Here is a 12,557-nt window from a genome sequence, read left to right on the forward strand (position 1 = left end):
CGCTTTCCTGCGCGTTTGTGCACGCGATGGCGATTTCTTTACCAAACTCCGGAAGCCGTTCGCTTTGGACCAAACCATTGCATGTAAATAGAGGGGGGGGATTGTCACCACTCGCAAGCCGTTCGCTTTGGACCAAACCATTTCATGTAAATAGAGGGGGGGGATATAATTTTAGATATAGATATAGTACGGGCATGCCCTAGTATGATAAACTCGCTCTTCATACAAAACACCCGCATGACCCTTTATATCTGGATCAAGATTCCCACCCCAGGTAAACAACTCGATGGAGGCACGTCATAGAAATCCCACAGCCGTGAAACCTGCAACCCCCCCCCCCCACCCCCCCAAAGCCCTCTCCCTCCCACTGATCTCTCGATGGCCCTGCTCTCAGATGTTGTGTTTGTGTTCCTCCCCCTCTCTCCCCATCTTGTCTACCGCTCCCCATGTTATATGTTTTATGTGTCGGTTTGTCTTTCTGTGTGATTAATGTTAGCTCTTTCACGAGCCTCGATCTTGTATACAAAAAAAAAAAAAAAAAAAAAAAAAAAAAAATCGATAATATAGAAAATAATTATGGATCAAAATGTGATCGAAACACGACAAGATTCACATTCGTTTCCTCAAAGAAATACCATTTCTATTGCGAGCACAATGAATGTCATGACGTCCTGAAAGGTGATTCTCTTACTCACATGGAATGTGAAACGTCCGCACAACGCTCCTTGTTGTTGTCTCTTCCGAACATGTGTCTAAGTTGAAAAAGATTGAAAAGTCAATTTATTGTACATTCCCTGAGGTAGATATATCCAAAATCAAGTTTTCAAAAGTGCAGATGGGGGTGAATGAAATTATTTACTTCACACGCTTCCACGGGGTGTTTTTCTCCTTCTTTGGTGAATCGTGTGGAGGTGAGGAGTTCAGATCAACGTCTTTGATTGATGATGATGGAAGCATCTTTGATTCCCTGAAAAAGAACAGTTTTCTTTCATCCACAGCTTAATACAGGTGTGCTAAACCGGAAAACATGAACACATTCTCCATTTCAACAAATCTTTTCTTTCCTTCAGACACCACAATGACACATAAAACCAGGTAAAATAAAACTAGAGCGGCACTCGGTAGAGCGCATACCTCCACAGGTGAACAGTTTATGGTTTCTATCCACTGATTGGTCGGATCTGGATTCGGACCTGAACCAAAATATAATCAATTCGTCCTTGACAGCACCAACCTGTCCACCATGTTTCGTCTGACTTGTTCTAACTCCCTCACTCTCTTCAATCCCACTCCTCCGTCCAGGTCTTTAAAACACCTGTTCACCCCCATCTCTTATCTTCCCCCATCCAAAACCGTGATCTTTTCTACCCCCGTTAATTCACCCCAGATCCACTTTTTTGAAATACCGACTTCTTTCCTGGAAGTTCTGGCAGTGTCCATATGTTTTACACCTCTCCCACCTGAGTTATGGTTAAACTCGACATTAAAAGATTAAATTCACTTGATGTTGAGAAACAAAACCGTGTAAGGCACGTTACCTTCGTTGCATTCTCTTTCATAATCGAAAAATAACAGGTGCTTCAGGAAAACCGTCCGATACCTGCGAAAGTTCAAAGAACTAATAACGTAACCAGCTGTTTGTTGCATTAAAGCCGATTATTGTGACGTCACACATCACGTGGGATTATTGCTAGGTTACCAGATTTTTGTTGAACCAAACCTGATTATTGTGACGTCACATCTCCGTTGTTACCACGTGGTGCATTGTCGTCAAGCAAGCCTCCATCGTACAGTACATCAACAATAACGTTGTTAAAGTAAAAACCACAACATAATTTACTGTATTCGCAACATAATTGTCTCTTCCCTTTCACATCATAATTCTATAAAAAGGGGCGCACCTGTGCTGAAAACTTCCTGTCAATCAGACCAACGGTTGCAGAGAAAAGCAAGGCACTCGGTGGAGGGCATACCTCCACCAGGTGAACAGTTTACGTTTTGTATCCACTGATAGGCCGGATCTGGATTCGGACATGAACCAAAATCTATTGTTCTTGTCACCGAACCAACAGGTCCACCAAGTTTATTCATAACTCGTCCATAACTTCTTTTGACATCATGTTATACCAGAGAAATACCTGTGCTACGCACAGGTGGGAGGCCAGAAGCAAACAGGCGATGCAGATACGGTGAATGCTAAAGCATGAAATCAATAAATTCCACATTCCTGTAGCAACGTTGTCGTTGTCGCGGAACCGGCCAACGCGAGGCGTACTCGTGCCGGCAGCTGGCGTCGAAATAACGCCCGGAATAGAGCGTTCGGGGTTTCGTCGCCCATGAGCGACAGCATATGGTCCATTCGGACCGACGGTCGCGTGTCACCCAGCTCGGGGAGGTCCAAGAGGCGATCGGCCCGTGCGTCCACCGTGAGGCCGAACGTAGCGAGGAGGAGACGCTTGAGCACCTCGTACCTGTCGTCGGCCGGTGGGTTCCTCAGGACCGACACGACGCGGGCGGCCGCGCCGGCCCCGAGGGAGGCGACCTCGTGGTAGTAGCGTGTCTCGTCCGCCGTGATGCCTCGAAGCCTGAACTGGGCTTCGGCCTGCAGGAACCAGATCTCCGCCTGAGCTTCCCAGAACTCGGGGAGCTTTATCGCTACCGCGTTGGTTGCCATGGCTGTGGCGGGTTCGGGTGGTCAGTGACGGCTGACCAGAACGTCGGAGGTCACCAATGAAGCGCGGTGTTACACGCGCTGCTTGTAAGCAAGGAGGAAGCGGACAACGCGGTAAGTTGTAAGAGTCTTTATTCAAGAGCTCCACTGTAACACTGGAGCGTTCCGGGCTGCGCGCCCGGTGTATATCCCGCGACCACGCCTACCCCTCGGGCCCAACCAAAAGACCCAAAAGACCCCAAAAACTCAAAAAACCCCAAAGACCCAAAACACCCCGAAGACCTAAACACTCCGAAGCCCCAAAACACCCCAAAGACCCAAAATACCCTTCAAGGCCCTGAGGCTCAAAAAGACCCTGAATACCCAAAAACCCAAAAGACCCCAAAAACACAAACGACCCCAAAGACCCAAAACACCCCGAAGACCCAAAACGCCCCGAAGACCCAAAACACCCCGAAGACCCAAAACACCCCGAAGACCCAAAACACCCCGAAGACCCAAAATACCCCGAAGACCCATAACACCCCAAAGACCCAAAACAACTCGAAGACACAAAACACCCTGAAGACCTAAAACACCCTGGAGACCCAAAACACCCCGAAGACCGAAAACACCCCGAAGACCCAAACACCCCGAAGACCCAAAACACCCCGAAGACCCAAAACTCCCCGAAGACCCAAAACACCCCGAAGACCCAAAACACCCCGAAGACCCAAAACACCCCGAAGACCCAAAACACCCCGAAGACCCAAAACATCCCGAAGACCCAAAACACCCCAAAGACCCAAAACACCCCGAAGACCCAAAACACCCCGAATACCCAAAAACACCTCAAAGACCAAAAATACCCTTAAAGGCCCAGCGGATCCAAAAGACCCTGAAGACCCAAATGGCCCTGAAGACCCAAAACACCATGAAGACCCAAAAGACACCGAAATGGTCAAAGTTGCCTACCCCTCTGATTCTGAAACGACATGTGGTGAGGCATGCAGAGCGCATATAAACATACATACATACATACATACATAGCGAACCATATACGTTTGCTCTATTATAATACTAATAATATCGTAAATATAATCGTAACAGTGCAAACCCTTTGTTGTTATTGCAAAAGTTTCCCGAAGGAAGCGGTGTATGGTTGGTTCATTGTTGACTTTAAACATGGAATAAACTCATACAGTCGTATTGTTTTAGTAATAATAATAATAATAATAATAAGAGCGTTAATACTGATAATATAGTAAATATAATCGTAACACTGCAAACCCGTATTTCCTCTCTCAAATCTGTTTGACATCATTCGTGAGAAGAGCAATCAAGCACAATTACAAACATCGCTCGTTTATCGTAATTCCATGATAAAACTCTTCTTTTTTTTTTTTTACAAAGAGAGAACCATATTATAGTTATTTATCAAACATAACATATAGGGCGGTGTATTGTCACGATGCGCTGTTTGCTCAAACATATAAAATTTATTTAATTTCGTTTATTCGCACAAGAAATCGTTTTTCCTCTCTCAAATCTGTTTAACATCATTCGTGAGAAGAGCAATCAAGAAGAATTACAAACATCGATCGCTTATTGTAATTCCTTTATAAAACTCCTTTTTCACAAAGAGAGAATCATTTTATAACGATTTATTAACAATTCAATAATATAAGCCGTCCTAAAGATTATTTTGCAGGATCATGTATCGGTTGAAAGATTCATTGCAGAAAGTTGAAAGATCAATATCATCTTCACATCAACACCAACGACTTAAACGTTTTCTCACGTGGCTTGATTTGGCCAATAGCGAGACACGTAATGTAGTCGACAAGCTTGGTGACTCGCAAATCGGGTATTTACGAAATGATTATACATTAAAATGGATATAACCTTTTGGAAATGACATTAACTTTTCGAAACTTTTATAGCAAATGTCATAACATGATTAGAAGTTCATTAAACACGGAAAGGGTACCCTGAATGGTAAGATGTCTTGAAGTGATAGGTATTTAAGCCGATCCGGACATTATCTATTTATGGAAGTGCGTATGGAATTGGCTGCGACTCGCTTTAGGCCGCCATTGATCGCTAAGGTTTATAACAGGCTGATCTGGTTGGCTTAGATGTGATGTCCGCCGTTCACCCGCATGGATCCATATCATGACGGCATGGGCAAAACACCCTTGGCCGAACACAGATGTCAAACACTGCATGCATGAACACAGATGGCATGGGACATGGCACCGACAGCCCCCAGAAACATGCTTTCATTTTGTTGTCTTGTTGTAATATTGTAATCTTATTATAATCTTATTATAATAGAGCAAACGTATATACAGACTTGGCATTTAATATGGAATATTTTTTTTGTGGGGGTGAACTTACTTTTCAAGATGTCTTCGAACCAAAAGTTCATTGGAATTATGTTGAAATTATTCTAGATTTTGTTAATATGACATTTGAAAGAAACAAAAACCACATTTGACATTTCAAAACAAATAAATTGATCCTTGAAAGTGATGTAAACTGATATCGAACTCAATTCATGGACAGTACTGTGTTAAACTTCTGTACGTTTTCCAGAAGTAGCTCTTTATTTTGCACATTAGCCAACATTTTTTTAACAAAAACAAAAGTTAAATTACGACTGGGATTACGGAGAGTAAAATTACAGTTCAGTACTTCGTGTAAACCCCACGAGCATTCTGGAGAGCACGTTCACGTTGGCGCATGCTGTTCACGAGATTTGCCAAGGTTTGGACAGGAATCGCTTGCCATGCAGTGACAATAGCCTGCTGCAATTCACGCACAGAGGTCGGCTGCTGGTCCAAGTGGTCGATTTGACACGTTAATTCTGCCCACAAGTTCTCTATCGGATTCATATCCGGGGACATGGCAGGCCACTCCATATGCTCTACACCATGGTCAGCAAGAAAGCGTTGGATCATGCGAGCATGATGAGGCCGTGCATTGTCATCTTGGAAGACAAAGTTTCCTCGAAAGGCTGCACGAGCAAATGGAAGCAATGTTTCTTCCAGAATGGCCCTGTACTTGAACTGGTTCAGGTTTCCATTCAGAACAACCAGGTCAGTTTTGCCCCCTGCATGAAAAGCAGCCCAAACGGTCACCCCACCACCTCCAGCTTGGACTCTTGGCACTATACAATCTTTGTTGTAGGCTTCATGCACTTGTCTGCGCACTCGGACGTGGCCATCTTCACGATAGACCAGAAATCAGCGTCGACGAGTCTGGCATTTCACTCAGGCCGACTGGGACGGTCTTCAAGCAGCCATCAATCGTCTGGATTGGTCTCCCATCTCCACTGCCTCTGACATCAATTCTTCCTGGGAATTCTTCCAAAGCAAACTGATCTCTCTCATGCATAGATTTATCCCATCTCGCCTTCAGTTGTCTTACCCTTCCTCCCGTCCATGGTACACTGAATCTTGTGGTGAGTCAGTTGCCCTGAAACAACTTGCCTTTGCCTCTTGGAAGGCTAATCCAACTGAAGGAAATCTCAGTTCCTTCCACCAAGCTCGGAACAAGTGTGTGTCTACCCTCAGGAGTGCCAGGAAGCACTATCTCTCCTCACTCAAGAATGAACTCTCAAACCTGTCTCCTTCCTCCAAATCCTGGTGGCGTCTGGTCAAATCCGTTTCTGGTGTTTGTTCCCCCTCCATCCCCTCCCTTACCTCAAATGGCCACACAGTTGACATCGCACGTGACAAAGCCGAATGCCTCAACTCTGTGTTTGCCTCAAAATCCTTAGTCCCAAACCCATCTCTCTCTGTTCCCACCTTTCCCAGTCGAACCAAACTGCTCCTGGACTCTGTGACCTTCTCTCCTGACAAGGTGGAGGAGTTTTTGTCAAACCTCGACTCTGATTCTGCAACTGGACCAGATGGCATCAGCCCACGGGTCCTAAAATCCTGCTCTGCCGCTCTATCTCACCCTCTCTCTGTTCTTTTCACCCTATCTTTTGCTCAAGGTCATCTGCCAGCATCCTGAAAATCAGCAAACATTACCGCTTTACACAAAAAAGGTGCAAAAACAGATCCTTGCAACTACAGACCAATCAGCCTGCTCCCAATTATCAGCAAAGTCATGGAATCCATCATTGCTTCGGATATGAAATCTTTCCTCTTCTCCAATGGCTTGATCTCTGATCATCAATTTGGTTTCAGACCAGGTCACTCTACTCTGGACATGCTGCTTCTGCTGTCTCAACAATGGATGGAGGTCCTCAATGCCAAACAGGAAATCAGAGCTGTCTCCCTTGACATATCACGTGCCTTCGATACGGTCTGGCACCCAGCTCTGCTCACCAAACTCTCCTCCTATGGTATCCATGGAAATCTCCATGCATGGCTTGCGGACTTCCTCTCTGGTCGTAGTCAACGTGTGGCCCTGAATGGATTTCTCTCATCTCCCCTTCCCGTTCAGGCTGGAGTTCCCCAAGGCAGTGTGCTGGGCCCTGTGCTTTTTCTGGTCTTTATCAATGATCTCTCCGACTCTCTGGAAAATCCTCTGTATCTCTTTGCTGATGACTCCACTCTCTGCCACTCCATTCCTCTTCCCTCAGATCGGCAGTCTGCAGCCTCCTCACTCTCTGAAGACCTGGACAAAATCACAGACTGGTCAAACATGTGGAACATGTCTTTCAATCCTGACAAATCTCACACTCTTACTATGTCTCTCCGAAAAGATCGACTGGACAACCCTCCCATCTACTTTCTCAACAATCCTCTCCAAGAAGTTCTGTCACTCAAGCTTTTGGGTCTCACCATCTGCCATGATCTTTCTTGGGAAAACCACATTTCCAAGCTGGCCTCCAAAGCCAGTCGCCGACTGGGCATCCTCCGTCGTGCGAAGTCCTTCCTAGGCACACCTGAGCTCCTCACCACATACAAGGCTTTCATCCGCAGCTCAATGGAATACTGTTCTCCCCTATGGGCTGGTGCTCCTGCCTCACACCTGGCTCGGCTTCACGCTGTTGAATCCAAAGCTTTCAGAATCATTGGAATCTCCCGCGATGAAGCTATCTCTGAGGGCCTTTCACTCACTCACCGCAGGCAGGTAGGTGGTCTTTCTGTCTTCTACCGACTCCTCTCCGGCCTTGCTCCCCCAGCTCTCTCTGTGCTCTGTCCCCCAAATATTCCTACAGGTCGCACAAGATCTGCCAGCCACCCTCTGATGGTTAAACTGCCGAAATCTCGGCTCTCTGCTCACCTTCACTCTTTCATTCCTCTTTTCTCCCGCCTCTGGAACAAACTCCCATACTCACTTCAATCACACTCCTCCCTCCAGGTCTTCAAAACAGCTGTTCACCACCATCTCTTATCTTCCCCCATCCAAAACCTTGATCTTTTCTACCCCCACTAATTCACCCCAGATCCACCTTGTTTGAAATTCCAACTTCTTTCCTGGAAGTCTTGGCAGTGTCCATACGTTTTATACCTCTCCCACCCCCCCCCCCCTTCCCATGCCTTCCCCCCAAAGCCCTCTCCCTCCCACAGTTCTCTCGATGTCTCCATGTCTCTCGGTCCCTGCTCTCAAATGTTGTGTTTGTGTCCTTCCCCCTCTCTCCCCATCTTGTCTACTGCTCCCGATGTTATTTGTTTTGTGTGTCTGTTTGTCTTTCTGTGTGATTAATGTTCGCTCTTTCACGAGCCTCGATCTTGTATACAAAAACAAAAATAAAAATAAAAATAAAAATAAAAATAAAGAAAAATAAATAAATAAATCTCGACTCGTCACTGAAGATCACGTGATTCCAGTGTCCTGGCTGCCATTGACGGTGCTCTCTGGCCCACTACAATTGGCGCTGGTGGTGTTGTCTGGTCAGGCATGGCTTTCTCAGGGGACGCCTGGCACGACAGCCTGCTTGAACCAGTCATTGGTCGACTAGCCTTCTGGATACAGGCACATTTGTCAGTTGCTGCCACTCAGCCCTAAGCCGATTAGCTGACTTGGTACGGCCATTGCGGCCTAACCGGTGCAGCTGGCGATCATCCCTCCTTGTGGTTCTGCGGGGACGTCCTGGCCTCGGTATTGGAGTAGGGACACCCCTCTGAGCATTTCGTTTCAGGATCTTTGACACCTGACCTTGAGTGATGCCATACTGCCGAGCAATAGGACGCTGTTTCATGCCGTAATTTCGTAAAGCCACCACTCCATGACAAACAGCATTGTCGAGTTGACGGACCATCTCCAGAGGAAGCGGCAATAACTTTTGGAGACGTGCTGCAGTTGTTTTCCACTAATACAGAACGCAACAACCCTTGTATACCCGACTGTGAAGCCAATCATCAAATGCACCTGTCCGTACATTTTGCCACGCCACTTGTGATATAATCCTGTTGTTGACTTCTTGCTGCGACAGACAATCAGTGACATGGTTCCTTTAACAAATAAATCACCAAAGTGTAAAAGAAACTCACCAGATTGATATACTGAGTTAAGAAAGTAAACCCAAGTCAAGAAAAAAAATATATTCCATATTAAATGCCAAGTCTGTAGTTCGCTATGTATGTATGTTTATATGCGACGAAAACGTCTTCTTCTTCTTCAAATAAAATGACCACCCTCTTACTTAACCCTCTTAATTGCGTTAAGACTGCTGAGACCCCTCAGACCTTTGACGACCCTTTAATTCCCCCAAGACTCGTCAGACTCGAACAATGCTGTTTGTCATGGAGTGGTGGCTTTACGAAATTACGGCATGAAACAGCGTCCTATTGCTCGGCAGTATGGCATCACTCAAGGTCAGGTGTCAAAGATCCTGAAACGAAATGCTCAGAGGTTTGAGGGACTCTCTCGCGAGATCACGGCGAGGTCACGTCTTTTCGAAGCTGTTCCATGCGCTCACGCTTTCGAAGCTAAGTGATCTTTCACATTTATGTTTTTGGCGTATCTTTATCTTTCTTTCGGTGCATGTACCTATTGGAGTGACTTTAATAGGTTTCTCGGTGTTGGTTTTTCATACCTGTGTACAGAATCGTCGGTTTTTTTCGTATCGTGTATTCTGAGGCCTAGTGTAGTGCTAGTATTAGTAGGCTACCGTGTCCTCAGACCTTGGCTTGAGGCTTTTGTTTTTTGTCTCAGCGGTTCTTCGATCGCGCTGCAACTACTGTCGGTCTCTGTTTTTCACGGTCTTTTCACCCATACTCCCTTGTTTTAAAATCTCAAAAAAAAAAAAAAAAATTTTTTTTCCTTCCCTGTTCTTATCCGCTTGTACGTTCTTATTTGTTCTTTCGTTCTTCGTTCTTTTGCTCTTTCGTTCTTCGTTATTTGTTCGTTCGTTCTTCGACCACGTTGTTCGAGATCACATGATCAAGTTGTTAATACATGTTTCATCTGTCCCCTGAAGAACTTTATTATTATGTCATATTCTATAACACTTTTTTCTACTTCTTCTATAAAAGGATGCTTTCGACTTGCTCACCAATTCTATTCATTCAAAAAAAAATTCCATCTCTTACAGTGCATCTTTCATTCATTCCCTAAACTCTCCAGAACTCCACCCATCCTTCAGCGTCCTCAAACGTATTTTTGACTCGAATGTCTCAAGAAACTCATTTTGCAATAAATGTTCGTTTCCCATAAATCGTACACTTTTCAAAATCCAATCTCACCCCTCCCCTCCAAATCTTCCCCATCACCCATCTCTGTCAAATCTTCCCCCTTGCCCCTCCCCCCCCAAATCTTCCCAAACACCCATCCCTTTCAAATCTCCCCCCCCCTGCCCCTTCCCTCCTAAACTCCCCCCACACCCCTCCCCTCCGAGACTCTCCCTCACTCCTCCCCTCCTAGACTCCCCTCTCACCCCTCCTCCTCAAAGCGTCCTCCCCGCTTCTTCCCCCTTCCAACTTTCACCTTCATCTTCCTCAACCTTCTGCCTCACTCTTCCCCCTCCTCAAATAACACCTCACTGCGCCTCACCCAAACACCATCAAACCTTTTGTCCGCCCCATTCTTCCCTTTCTCCAAGTTATTCTGTAATCTCTGACACACCTGCAACAGCTCTCCCTACCTCTTCCTCCTCTTCCACATCCTGCCCTACCGCTCCCCCCCCTGTTCTGTATCCGATGCTCCCCCTTCCTCTTCCTTAACAGTATGGACCTCAAACATCCGGGGCCTTCGCTCAAACTTAACTGATCTCTCCATACAGGTTGCTTCTGACAAACCAGACGTGATCTGCTTAACAGAAACCTTCTTCCTTCATGATGTCTCTGATTCCTTGGTATCTCTCCCAGGTTACTCCCTCCTCCGGTATGATAGACCTGAGCCTCGTTCTGGAGGTGGGGTTGCTATCTTTATAAAAAACTCTCTTCCTCACTCGCCCTGCACTGCCCTCTCTCCACCTCACCCCCAGGAATACCTTTGGCTACGGCTTCCCCTTCGCTCCCACCTTTTGTTCATATGCGTGTTGTACCGTCCACCAAACAGTGATGACTCCATCTACATCTCGCTGTCTGATAATATGGACCAACTTCTATCTACCCATCCCAACTCTCTCTTCCTCATATGTGGTGATTTCAACTGTCACCATGCCAGTTGGCTGGGGGTGGGTACCTCTCTCACCAGCCATGGCTCTTCAGCAAAGGACTTCTGTGACTCACTGGGATTGACACAATCTGTCAATTTCCCAACCCGGATCTCAGTCAACGGAGCATCTTCTCTTCTGGACTTGGTTATGACTAACTTCCCTGAAAATGTCTGCTGCTCTTCTTCTGCTCCAATCGGCTCTTCTGATCATGTGCTTGTTAAAGTGGACATCTCTCTGACCATTCTCAGAGAGCCTCCTCAGCGTCGACGAGTCTGGCATTTCACTCAGGCCAACTGGCACGGTCTTCAAGCAGCCATCAATCATCTGGACTGGTCTCCCATCTCTACTGCCTCTGACATCAACTCATCCTGGGAATTCTTCCAAAGTAAATTGCTCTCTCTCTCATGCACAGATTTATCCCATCTCGTCTCCAGTTGTCATACCCTTCCTCCCGTCCATGGTACACGGAATCTTGTGGTGAGGCTATTGCCCAGAAACAACTTGCTTTCGTCTCCTGGAAAGCAAATCCAACGGAAGGAAATCTCATTTCCTTTCACAAAGCCCGAAACAAGTGTGTGTCCACCCTCAGGAGAGCCAGGAAACAATCTCTCTCCGTTCTCAGGACCGAACTCTCTTATCTGTCTCCCTCTTCCAAATCCTGGTGGCGTCTGGTCAAATCTGTTTCTGGTGTTTGTTCCCCCTCCATCCCCTACCTCACCTCAAATGGCCACACGGCTGACTCCGCACGTGAAAAAGCTGAATGCCTCAACTCTGTGTTTGCCTCTAAATCTTGTGTCCCAAACCCATCCCTCTCTGTACCCACCGTACCCAGTCATACCCAGCTGCTCCTGGACTCTGTGTCCTTTCCTCCTGACAAGGTGGAAAAGTTTCTGTCAACCCTCGACTCTGATTCTGCAACTGGACCTGACGGCATCAGCCCACGGGTCCTAAAATCATGTTCTTCCGCTCTTTCACTCCCTCTCTCTGTTCTCTTCACCCTCTCTTTTGCTCAAGGTCATCTTCCATCTGCTTGGAAATCTGCCAACATCACCGCTTTGCACAAAAAAGGTGCAAAAACAGATCCCAGCAACTACAGACCAATCAGCCTTCTCCCAATTATCAGCAAAGTCATGGAATCCATCATTGCTTCAGATATGAAATCTTTCCTCTTCTCCAATGGCTTGATCTCTGATCATCAATTTGGTTTCAGACCTGGACACTCCACTCTGGACATGCTGCTTCTGCTTTGTCAACAATGGATGGAGGTCCTCAATGCCAAACAGGAAATTAGAGCAGTCTCCCTTGACATATCACGTGTCTTCGATACGGTCTGGCACCCCGCTC

This window comes from Myxine glutinosa, chromosome 5 (assembly GCF_964187855.1).
Source record: "Myxine glutinosa chromosome 5, kmMyxGlut1.1, whole genome shotgun sequence".
NCBI classification, from domain to species: Eukaryota; Metazoa; Chordata; class Myxini; order Myxiniformes; family Myxinidae; genus Myxine; species Myxine glutinosa.